Source organism: Lipotes vexillifer, unplaced genomic scaffold (genome assembly GCF_000442215.2).
Source record: "Lipotes vexillifer unplaced genomic scaffold, Lipotes_vexillifer_v1.1 scaffold738, whole genome shotgun sequence".
Classification (NCBI taxonomy): Eukaryota; Metazoa; Chordata; class Mammalia; order Artiodactyla; family Lipotidae; genus Lipotes; species Lipotes vexillifer.
In genome coordinates this window covers 564,945-578,244 of record NW_006769699.1, presented here as the reverse complement: position 1 = coordinate 578,244, position 13,300 = coordinate 564,945, and the positions used below count along the sequence as shown (strand labels likewise).

Here is a 13,300-nt window from a genome sequence, read left to right as displayed (position 1 = left end):
TCTTTCCCTGATTTTCTCCTGGAAAATCCCTACTCATATTTTGGACACAGTTAATCTGAGTGATTGTAGTAAACAAGTGAAAACTTTCTACTTCCTAATATACCTGTTCCTGGGAGGTGATGATAGTAATACAGATCTGATAACAGAAAATAGAAAAATAAGAAGGGGGATTCTATCTTTTATCAAGGATTGGTCATTAGAATGTTCTAAGTAAAATTTTCCTACATACCCAAACTAGTCATTATGTTTATTAAAAAATGTTTTTATGTGTTACTTTAAGAACAAAGATCACTAAGGGTGGATACTGTCTTTCATTGTTGAATTTTCAGTGCCTACTAAGTGCATGGTACATAGTAGGAGCACAAATGTTTTTTGAGTAAATGTATTGAATAAAGGGGGGGTACCACCTAGTACCCCACCTTCACTTGGTACTATTCCCAAATGACTGTTCCCAGAGCTGCAAAAGTCAGCTTGTTAGTATCTGACCTCAGCTGTTGAGGAATTATTGTCTCTTTACTTCCTTCCTATTTTTCTTTCACCTTTATCCCATCAGTCCCCCTTTAACACAAAGTCTCGGTGACACTTTTTAAATTTAGAAATCTTATTTAACACAGTTGCTAAGTGTGTAAGCTGGAACACTAATAACAAAAACACAGTAATCCTGGACCTTAGTAGGAATTTGTAAAATAAACTGGTACACTGGTAAAGTTAGATGAGAGGTTTAAAAAAAAAAATCTAACTTCACTCTAAAGGTCCCAGGAAATCATACTTACAGTAGTCTAAAATGAAGGGAATTTGATTGCATTAAAGTAGGTATTGTCAGAAATCCAATTTTTGGAGTAGATTTTCAGGCTTTGTGAGAGATTGCATGAAGGTAGTTTGTCAGTCAAGAGGGTAAAGGCGATTAAAAAATCTCTTTAATGGTTCTAAAACCTTTAGGAAATAGGCGATCTAGGATTTTAGAGAACTAATTGGGATACTGAACAATAGGGCTGTAAAGGTGGAAGTCCAGGAAACTACCTGGTTGGAGTATTAATGTTCTAGACTGTCCTAGAAATCACTTCTCTATAGAAACTGTTGCTCCAGAGATGACCTGTAATTAACGTGATTTTGAGCTGTCTTTTCTTAGCTGCTCCGTAACTTAAGACCTTGATCACAGACACCACTTAGCTGAATAGGCCCATTTTCTTCCTGATTGCTCTCCAGTTAGTCTATACTCAAAATACGTGATTCGTAGATCCAGTTAATAAAAAGTGAATTTAATTGTGATGGTCCCTGCTTTCAAAATTTAACAGATAATTTTTCATCTCTGGTGTAGAACTGCAATAGAAGTATTTGTGTATGAATGCTAAATGCGTTAAGTCTAGAAATATATTTCCTGTTGTTTATTCATTCTCTTAGCAGACATTTGTTGAGTCACTTCCAAGAGCCAGTCACTAAACTAATTGTTGGGAAGGGAGCAATATAGCCTGTAATCTCATTTCCTTTAGATAGTGATTCAGATGTCACCTGCTAGAGAGGACTTCCCTGACCATTTCCTAAAAATAGTATCACATCCCTGCCTCTCCCTCTCCCTTCCCTTCTCACTCTGCTTATTATTCTCTGTCACACTTTTCACCATCTCTCATGCTTTTTTCTCATTGAACATTTTTTTGCCTCAGTTGGATTGTCGAGCAGTAGCCTTATTTTTATTTTTTTTTAATTAAAAAAATAATTTGTATGTATGTATTTATGGCCACGCGGTATGCAGGATCTTAGTCCCCGACCAGGGATTGAACCCGTGCCCCCTCCAGTGGGAGCGTGGAGCCCTAACCCCTGGACCACCAGGAAATTCCCAACTTTATTTTATTACTTTTTTTTTCTTTAAACCCAGAACAGTTCCTGGCCTATATACATTTAATGAATCTTTATATAGGATGGTGGAAGATGAAGGTGTAAAATAATTACATAAGTGCAGAAACAGAGGTCTGCACAACTGTGGCAGGATCACAGCATGGCAAGTCATCTGACCACCAGGGAAGGGTTTCTCAGATGGGGTGTGCTTTGTGCTGAATAGGATTTTATCAGGACAAAGGAAAAAACAGCATTCGAGAACAGATTTGGGAGGTATTTAGAAGTTGTATTTGCCCAGATTTGGTAGTAGGACATAGGGTAGATTGTATGTCACCAGTTAAAGATGACTTGTGGAGGATTATGCTTGGCTTTTCTGTCATGAATGAGTGGATGAATGGAAGTACCATTGACTGAGGGATACGGAAGTGAAACACACCCACCTCATTGCCGTGGGGAAATGAGTTCAGTTTGGGATAAGTTACATTTCTGATGCTGGTAGAATGTTGAGTACCTAGTTGAAAATTTGGGTATGGAGCTCATAGGGAGAGGTAGGGTTGAAAATAAATTTGGAAGTCATCATTATATATGCTATAACTAAGCCCTAGGCATCAATAAAATCATACACGGAGAGCATGAAGACACACAGCGTAAAGACAGAACCCTAGGAAAGACAACATCTAAGAGCTGGTCAGAGAAAGGAGAATCAGAAAGGAAATCTGAAAATAAGTTTTGGAAGGTATAAGGACAGCCAGGAGGAGTTGATGGCTTGCTAATTAAAAGGTGATCATTTCTAGGGGAGGGTGGATAACTTGCATTTGTCCTAGAGAATTCATTAGGGTGGAGACTAAAAAGATACTGTTGGGGGAGTTCCCTGGTGGTCCAGTGGTTAAGACCCTGCGCTCCCAATGCAGGGGTCCTGGATTCGATCCGTGCTCTGGGAACTGGATCCCGCATGCTACAACTAAGACCCGGCGCGGCCAAATAAATAAATAAATATTAAAAAAAAAAAAAAAAAGATACTGTTGGACCTGACCTGACAAGTAGCAAATTGGTAAAGTTACCAAGAATAGTTTCAGTGTGGTGGGCAGAGTGGATCCAGTGCGTCAGTGGGCTGTGACATAAATTAGAATGGAACGGTGGGGAGTGGGGGAATGCATGCTGTCCCCCAGGGGGTACTTGTCAATGTCTGAGAAACCCTGAATTAGAAGTAAAGAAATGAGAGTAGGTGAGTATAGAGTATTCTTCAAAAAGTATGGAAATGAAAGGATGGGGAATGAGAGGTGAAAGCTGTGTGGCAGGGTAGGGAGAAGTTTTGTTGTTCTCTTAAGTTTGGGAAGCTTTTGTGTCTTGTGAGATCTGGAGAGAAGAAGAGAGATTGGTTTTACACTTGAGAAGAGACCATTTGGGGAACAAGGTCCTGAAGGAAGCTGGCAACTAAATCCTCACCTGAGAAAGAACAAAGGGAAGTAAGGATAGACAAAGATTTCAAAAAGAAAAAAATGAGGATTCAGCAGTTGAAAGACAGTAAAGTAAGAAATAAGGTTATGCAAATAGTGTGAGCAAATCAAGATGGCAGAACAAGCCCAAGAAGGGTATTAGAAGGTTGAAACTGCAGCCTTGAGGGAACAGGGATTAAAATACAAGCAAGAGACTTTAGTGAGTAATGTCAAGCACTTAGCTGAACTTGGAAACTCTAATAAGTCAGTGGGTCATGCAGTTTTACTCAGTTGACATTGCAGGCCAAGAACAAGAGCAGAGGGAGGGTCTGGTTGGAATTGTCCATAGCTGGACATTGGCAAGTGGAATGCTTTGAGAGGTCAAGGGGGAAAGGAAGTTGAGGCTGTTGGTGAATTTGGTTGTAATATTGATCTGTGGGTAAACTTAACAAGAAAGAGTGATTTCTGGGGGAGACTGAGTCTTGAAGACAGAGAGGACTAAAGGGTTTGAAGAAGGATGAGAGGCAGGTTTAATCAGTTATGGGGTCGGGCAGTGGTAAGGTCAGAGGTAGGGTCAGACATGGAAAGATAGTTGCCCGTGGTTAGCACACTGCAACACATTTTTCCGGGTTGGCAGAGAACTTAAAGTCTAGAACAACTGGAATAATGGCTCTGAATCCACACGTGATACATACTTAGTGAAATTCCTGAAACTTTCAGAGAGAGAAAAAAAACGATGCTGCATAAACTTCAAATACTCCAGAAGACGGATCCCAGGACTGTTTTGTTCGTTGTAGAGTGGTCGGCTCCTGGCACGTTGTCCAAGCTCACTAAATATTTGTTGAATGAATAACATCCTCCAGAGTCTTTCTTGCCTAGGTGGGTTATAACGCCAGAAAATTTTGGTTCACGTCTGACACCTAGTGGTATTGTACTCAAATTACTATTAAGTGGCAGCATTTTCCTTCTATTTCAGGGAAATCCTATAGATCAGTTGCAGTGCAATAATAGCTTTGTTCCTGAAGCATGTCTACAAGTTGGTTTCGGGCAGTCTTGCTATTGGCATTTACTAGGACTTTAATTTGAATCAATCAGCAGTAATATTTCTAGAGCATCCACTATATGCCAGACACTGTTCTGTGTGCCAGAGATTTTCATGTAGTGTATGTTCTCTTGTATATGTGACCTCACTGAATTTGAATAGATAGGCAGAGCATTCCACTAGGAGTGGGAAACTTGTTCCAGAACTTAATTTTAGGATTCTGTTGTGGTTTTACATGTGAGACCTTTTCTAAATTTATTTCATAGCTTTTGGTGCTACTGTTCCTATGTCATGAAATGCTGCTTTTCATTAACGTTAGGTAGACTTTTAGGAAGGTAGAAGAAAGTAGAAGGAAGGCTTGGGCTTGTTGTCAGTTTATATGATCCAGATTGTGCAAAATACTGCATAACATGGAGAACTGAACAGATTTTGTTTTCTTTCCTTTAAGAAGAAGTAAAGTTCTGATTTGTTAGTAATGCATATACTGAGCTATTTGAAGTGTTTGTGAATGAATTGACATGATACCTGGGATTTACACTAAAACGCTTTAGGAAAAAAATGTGAGTGTAAATGAAACAAGATGACAGATATTTAATAATTATTTACATTATGTTCATGGGGGAGTTATTCTACTTTTTTTTCTCTATTTCTGTATATGCCGGGCATTTACCACACTAAAAAGTAAACCAAAAAAATTAGACAGGTGTAGGCTGAAAGAAAGTTTGTCATGATTAAGTTAGAACATGATCTGCTTTTTAATATTTAGCAGATTTTCTTAACTTCACTTTGTTCCATTTGATGTTACTTGAAGAAGAGGTTGAGTAGTGAGTGTGTGTTTGCTTATAATGGATGAAATGTGATTGAGACCTGACAGGTGACATTCTACTGACATTGTCTAGAGACTATTGGAATTGGTTTGGAGCTCATAAGAATTGTTGGAGCTACAGATTGGAGGCTTGGGAGGTATACTTTCAAAGTACTAGCCATCACTCTGGAAATGAGAGCATCGTAAGTGGAAATTTGGGACCACCTAGGTTTAAAAAGCTGGAATGCATTTTTTTTTTTCCTTAGTGCTTCTGCCCTTACCAAAGGGGAAAAGGGACCCAATAATCTGCCATGGCAGTCTTCTTAAATAGGATTGTACTTAATTTTCATATAGGATGTATCAGTATTTATCATATGATACGTACGCGTTTTTGATGTGAGACAATGTCTCTCTTAGGCTCTTAAGATAGTTTTGTATGCCGTTAGCAAACCAAACCCCTAAAATAAAAATTAGAAGCCTGTTTTCTTTTCTTTTCTTTCTTTTTTTAGAAGCCTGTTTTCAACAATGAAAAAAAAAAACAGCTATGAAATATTTCAGGCAAACAGAAAATAAAGGGAAGAAATGTGACTTCCAAGTGCTGGCCACCTGTCCTTGTCATCTTAGCATTTTAACACCCCCCTCCTCCATTTCTCTCTCTCTTTCTCTCTCACTAAGACATAAATGATTATAAATATGGTTAAGGCCCTTCCATACCACTCCTTTTCTATTCTCTTCACCCAGAGGTAACTACTAGCCTGAATTTGCTATTTATCACTCCCTCTGTTTGTTTTTTGCCTTAATAGATCCATAATTCCTAACTTTTGCTCAATAAATGCTTCTCCATGCCCTGTTTTTTTCTGTGTCAATCTGTGACCCAGCAAAGAGAAACAAAGATCATTTTTTATTATTCAGATTTAACTTTGATATCTGTCTGTCTCAGTCTACATTGTGGTTTCAGTTATTTTGGGTCTGAAAAATAGATATTAATTTCAATAAGCTATTTAATTGATTTTCTTTAAATAATGAATGCCTGGAGCTTTAATACTCCATTATGGGGCTTCCCTGGTGGCACAGAGGTTGAGAGTCTGCCTGCCGATGCAGGGGACATGGGTTCGTGCCCCGGTCCGGGAGGATCCCACGTGCCGCGGAGCGGCTGGGCCCGTGAGCCATGGCCGCTGAGCCTGCGCGTCCGGAGCCTGTGCTCCGCAACGGGAGAGGCCACAACAGTGAGAGGCCCGCGTACCGTAAAAACATAAACAAAAATACTCCATTATGTGACCTCTATAGCTTTCCGCCTTTGTGGAGAGCACACGTCTTCCAAGGCTTATCTAACTTTGACTTTCATATGAAGCACAGTTTAATTTCAACAGCCTTTTCTAGTGTAGAGATAGATAGAGGGTTTCTTTGTTTTTGTCTTTTTTCTTCTTTTTACAACAAAGAAATCAGTAAAAAGAATACTTAAAAAAACTCATTATAAAAACAGAGATTTGGTTCCATTAAAAAAAATTGTTCGGTAGCATCTATGAGAACTGTGAGAGAGAAGGAAAAATTTTTTTAAATCTCAATCTGAGTGAAAGCCATTATTTTCTGCTGCTTTGCTTTTGGTGAAAATGTAAGATGGTATTTCTCTGTTTAAAGTATAATTTTTTTTTAACTCTGATAAATACATTTCTCTTGTCCCTAGAACTAACTATAGGATTCCCTGATCTATACCTATTATTTCTCTGTGTATGTTCATTCTCTGTGTCTCGTTTCTAACTGGTGTAGTTCTAAGAATATTACTTCTGAAAATAATCTATTTGCTTTCGGCTGCTTGCTTTGTATACTTCATATTTCAAAGTTTGAAACAATTTAAATGTTGCAAGTGATTTGGATTTTAGCATTCTCCAAAGAAGAGGGTCATTAGAGCGCTCTGGCTTTTAGACGCCAGTCTCTTTGAAGACAGATGAGTGGTTTGTGTCAGTTACTGGAAATTTGTTAGTATAGAGTCTCTTACTTCTTCCTTCTTTTCTTTGGTGTTCTTCGGTTTGTACTCTTCAACTCCCCCCAATATGCCAGTTGAGTCTGTATTGTTACTCTTTGGACCAGTATTTAATCAAGCGCAAGCAGTGTGACAAGCGCCATGTCCCCTGGCCTCATTCATCCCTGATCTCTATGTAAACTTTCTAAAGCTTTATCATCAGATTAGCATAGTAGTAACATTGATTAAATACCTACTTGTGTTAGGCATCATATAAGTATTTCAATGGATTCTCTCTCCTAATCCTCACAATAGCCCTGCCAGGTACAAATAAATTGTCATCACCCTCATTTTTCAGATGAGTTAACTGGGGTACAAATAAATCATTTGTCTAACATCACTTGGGGATAGGGTTGCCAAATAAACTACAGGATGCCCAGTTAAATTTGAATTTCTCATAGACAGTCATTTTTGCAAAATCCAGTAACCCTACTTGGAAAGTAAGTGGTAGAGCTGGGATTTTTAACCAGGTAATCTGGTCGTAGGGCTCAAGCTGTTAACCACTGCCTTATACTAGGTATGGAGAATAAAAATCATATCCACCTGGATGTTCATCCAGTATTTGGATGGCAGCTACTACCTATATATTATTATTTCTTTTAGTTGAGTTATTTTTCCCCAGCTGATTATGTTTACTGTAATGTAAAAGTATGTGCATTCTCTCTGATTTCAAAGTGTAACATTCAACTTCAGGCAAATTCATGTATGCTTTTTATAGCTTCTTATTTAAGTCTTTATGTTAAATAGCATAAAGTGGGACTTTTTCAGTACCCGCTCATTTTAGCCATTCTCATTCATGTAAGGTCACTGTCTTCTTCCTTTTCTCAAATACAGAACGATTTAATTACATGTGTGTGCTAGAAAGACACATTTCCCTTTTCTTTTGATAAGGTCAAGGGAATAATACTTGAATAAGGTCTTTAGCAGTTATTTGAAACACATCCTATGTGTTCTCAAAAAATTGAGAAATTATAAAATACGCATGTAGAATTGAAAGAGGCTTTTTACTAAGAATTGCCAGGGAAGCCACCTGGCTCTGCCAAATGATCCTACAGGGAAGCAAGGAATACTTTTTCCTGATTAATTACACTTCGGGGTCGGACTTTTTGTTTTGCATATCTAGAAACCGACTTTAAAAAACTAAAGACGTAAGAGATTGAATAACACACACTTTAAATTTGATGCTTGTGATTTCCAGTTCCAGTGGAATTGCAGAGAGCATTTATTACAGAGATGACACTCTTAAAATTATTGAACCACGTGTTTAACACAAGACTTAGAGTCAAGGAATATAGAAATTGAAGAGAGGGATATTTCTTAGTTAAACCTGCCTGTGATTAAAGGACGCCTATGGAAAATTTTTCTGTTGTCCAGAAGGGATTGGTTAAAAATCTACAGTAGTAATAGCAAGTCAGAATTTTGGAGACAGTCCAGAAAGGAAAGTGAACAAGAAGAATCAAAGTACAGCTCTCAGCAGATGTGGTAGTGCTTGCTGTAAGACTGGCCCTTCTTTTAGTCTATTCCATCTTCATGTATCTTCAGGCATAGTGTATTGAAGGATTTGTCAATTTGTGGCAAAGTCTCTCTGATTTTATAATGGTAGTCATTGCAAAGTTATATTTCCTTTATAGAAATCAAAACCAAGTTATTTTGGACTAAAATTTATTCCGTGTGAGTGAAAGTGCCTATCAGAACTTTCAGAAGTCACTACATTGCTACCCAGCCAGCTTTTTTATTATTTTGTAGAATTCATTAATGCTCATTTACATTTTGTATTTTTATTTTATTTTATTTTATTTATTTATTTATTTTGCGGTACGCGGGCCTCTCACTGCTGTGGCCTCTCCCATTGCGGAGCACAGGCTCCGGACGCACAGGCTCAGCAGCCATGGCTCACGGGCCCAGCCGCCCCGCAGCATGTGGGATCTTCCAGACCGGGGCACGAACCCGCGTCCCCTGCATCGGCAGGCGGACTCTCAACCACTGCACCACTAGGGAAGCCCTACATTTTGTATTTTTAAATATAAGTATGGTATAATCACCTTTGGGACATAGTGGACTAGAAGACATTAATTTAAAAAAAAAAATGCATCCTCGGGACTTCCCTGGTGGCTCAGTGGTTGAGAGTCCGCCTGCTGATGCAGGGGACACGGGTTCGTGCCCCGGTCCGGGAAGATCCCACATGCTGCGGAGTGGCTGGGCCCGTGAGCCATGGCTGCTGAGCCTGCGCGTCCGGAGCCTGTGCTCCGCAATCACAGAACCTGTCATCCACTACTTAAAGTTACATGTTTATTTGCTTTCATGCTGGTTGGCTGTCTCTTCCACTAAAATGAAGAGCAGGGATTTTCGTCACGTTCACTGATGCTCACAGCACCCAGAACAATGCGTGGCACAGAACAGGCATTCTATAAAGCATTATTCAATAAATGAACAAATTTATTTAATTCTTACATCAAGCTTTCAAGAAAGTCATTATGATTTTAATACTGTCACTATACTGAGGAGGAAACAGACTAAGTAACTTACAAAGAGGCAGAGTAGGGATTTGAATCCAGATCCAAATCCAAACATGGTGTTCCCTCCTGCTTCAAATGTAACCGAACTACTTATTCAGTTGTCAAGTTTTACCAAATACAAGTAGACAGTCTACTTACAACTAGTTTGAAAGGGAAAAGAAGGTTTCTTTCAATATAAGTCACTTAAAATGCAAATACTTAATGCCAATCCAGCTGGTAATCAGGCTAGGTCCTTATGCAGCCAACTCAACATTTACAACAGTTGGTATTTAAGGAAAACCATCTATTTTTTCTAGGCTAGAGATCTGAAGGTTTAATAAGTTTTGCTGTGCCAAGCCACTGCTTTCATGGAAAGATTTATATAATTAAAGAGAGGACGAATTTTTGTTTTTTTTAATTCGGTACGCGGGCCTCTCACTGCTGTGGCCTCTCCCATTGCGGAGCACAGGCTCCGGACGCACAGGCTCAGCAGCCATGGCTCACGGGCCCAGCCGCCCCGCAGCATGTGGGATCTTCCAGACCGGGGCACGAACCCGCGTCCCCTGCATCGGCAGGCGGACTCTCAACCACTGCACCACTAGGGAAGCCCTACATTTTGTATTTTTAAATATAAGTATGGTATAATCACCTTTGGGACATAGTGGACTAGAAGACATTAATTTAAAAAAAAAAATGCATCCTCGGGACTTCCCTGGTGGCTCAGTGGTTGAGAGTCCGCCTGCTGATGCAGGGGACACGGGTTCGTGCCCCGGTCCGGGAAGATCCCACATGCTGCGGAGTGGCTGGGCCCGTGAGCCATGGCTGCTGAGCCTGCGCGTCCGGAGCCTGTGCTCCGCAATGGGAGAGGCCACAGCAGTGAGAGGCCCGCGTACCGAATTAAAAAAAACAAAAATTCGTCCTCTCTTTAATTATATAAATCTTTCCATGAAAGCAGTGGCTTGGCACAGCAAAACTTATTAAACCTTCAGATCTCTAGCCTAGAAAAAATAGATGGTTTTCCTTAAATACCAACTGTTGTAAATGTTGAGTTGGCTGCATAAGGACCTAGCCTGATTACCAGCTGGATTGGCATTAAGTATTTGCATTTTAAGTGACTTATATTGAAAGAAACCTTCTTTTCCCTTTCAAACTAGTTGTAAGTAGACTGTCTACTTGTATTTGGTAAAACTTGACAACTGAATAAGTAGTTCGGTTACATTTGAAGCAGGAGGGAACACCATGTTTGGATTTGGATCTGGATTCAAATCCCTACTCTGCCTCTTTGTAAGTTACTTAGTCTGTTTCCTCCTCAGTATAGTGACAGTATTAAAATCATAATGACTTTCTTGAAAGCTTGATGTAAGAATTAAATAAATTTGTTCATTTATTGAATAATGCTTTATAGAATGCCTGTTCTGTGCCACGCATTGTTCTGGGTGCTGTGAGCATCAGTGAACGTGACGAAAATCCCTGCTCTTCATTTTAGTGGAAGAGACAGCCAACCAGCATGAAAGCAAATAAACATGTAACTTTAAGTAGTGGATGACAGGTTCTGTGAAGAAAAATAAAACCTGGCACATACAGAAAGTTTTCCCAAACTTTGTATTGTAATTTTCAAAGTACAGCAAATAGACCTTGTCCATCTGGATTCAACAATTAACTTAATGTTGAATATATATTTGCTTTATCTGTCCGTCCATACATGTGTCTGGGTGTTTGGATATCTTGGCTTATATTTTTCTCTCAATCCATTTGAAAATTAAGTTGCAGATATCATTATCATAATACTGGAAATGTAATAATATAATAATAAAATATAAGATTACAATCAGTCCCTAAGTATTTCGGCAAACATCTCTTAAGAATGAGGACATTCTTCCTTACAGTAGGGATTTAACTAGCATTAGTTCTCTGTTTCCTCCAAAACCTCATGGAGAAGGCAGTCAGGGCTGTCTGTCATAGCCAATCAGAAGTGGCCAAAGGATTTATAATATTTTCACGTCTTCTGAACTTAGAGAGCTGTATAGAGTTTCCTTGGGAAGAGATCTGATATATATTTATATTTTTGAAAATTGGATGATAGATACTTTGCAGGTATATTTTTATAACCTTGCAAATTTTTCATTCTTGAAAACGTAAGAATATGAGACTAGTCTTCATCTAAGCACCATGGAGAGTGGAAGTACACATTTACCGAGGAATTACTCCAATTACAAGCTATGCTGAGCGCTTTTACATGTTATCTTATTGAGTCTTCATAGAAACCCTTCAAGAATGCAAAAACATGTCTCTGTACTGTGAAAGAAAAAGTAATCATTTCTTTTAAGTAAAAACGTTTATTTACCTGCAACTGGCCTATCCAGTGGCAAAGCAAGGATTTGGATCCCTATCTCCTGGTGTCTAAAACATAAGCAGTTTTCCTCTGTGCCCTGTTGCATTTTAAGGAGAGTTAGCCATTCACTACTTTTAGAGGATTTCTTTCAGAGTAAATAGCTAAATATGTGAGGGGAGTTGCTGATAGATGTTCCTTTATTGGTTTCTACTTCTTTTGAGCCACCTTTGTGATACACCTGGATAAAAATTCGGTTTTATATGACAATAATTATGGATTCTTTATATTTGACAGTCATATTCTGCCCAGCGCCACAGTCTAACAAGTATGATTAAAGTACTCCATACATATATATGCCTTATTTTCTGAGTTATATTCTTCTTTAAGGGTCAGGTCTGCGTCTTCTGGTTCACTGATTTTCCATCTTGAGTATGCATCACGGTCACAAGAGGGTTTCTGATTCAGCAGATCTGGGGTGGGGGGTCCATGAATTTGCATTTCCAGCACATTCCTTGGTTGTGTTAATGCTGCTGGTCTGGGGATCACACTCTGAGAACCACTGTCTACCTGTTTGTCCCCTCTCGGTACTTACCTTGGTGCTTGTCACTTAGTTTAAATGTCCTCTCACCTGTGACTCTTTCTTTGGCTTCTATGTATTGAAACTGTCAGTTGTTCTCCAATGTTAGTGTGTAGAAGGATCATCTGGGAAACTTCTTGACAAACCAGATTTCTGATTGAACCCCAAAACATTGATTTTTGTCAAACCCCTGAGCTGTTAATGCAGACGATCCATGGGTAGCAGTTTGTGAAGTACTGACTTTCACATTTGATCACGAGCTCCTCATTGCCATGACTCTATGTTGTATCTGTCTCTGTTTTTCTTTTTGCTGTATGCGGGCCTCTCACTGTTGTGGCCTCTCCCGCTGCGGAGCACAGGCTCCGGACGCGCAGGCTCAGCGGCCATGGCTCACAGGCCCAGCCGCTCCGCGGCATGTGGGATCTTCCCGGACCGGGGCACGAACCCGCGTCCCCCTCATCAGCAGGCGGACTCTCAACCACTGCGCCACCAGGGAAGCCCCTGTCTCTGTTTTTTAATACTGTAGTACCATTCTTTGTTCATATATCTTTCTCCCTCCAGAGTCCCTGAAGGGAAAGAACTGTCTTATTTAGGATTATGACTGAGTGCTTAACACCATGCAGTGTTAAAAAGCAGTAGAGTTGAATACTGCCTGTGTGTGACCTTAAGAGAATTTACTTAGTCTCTCTGAGCCTTGGTGTCCTCTTTTATTCAATGGTGGTAGAAATACTTACTTGTTATGGAAATTAGCTCTCAGGTA

The 13,300-nt window shown here is 39.5% G+C and overlaps 1 protein-coding gene across 1 annotated transcript in view; it reads left to right on the top strand.

The window, feature by feature from the left end:
• Positions 1-13,300, top strand: part of ARHGAP21 (Rho GTPase activating protein 21) — a 128,411-nt gene that overhangs the window by 66,824 nt on the left and 48,287 nt on the right. The gene's annotated exons all lie outside the window — the stretch shown is intronic.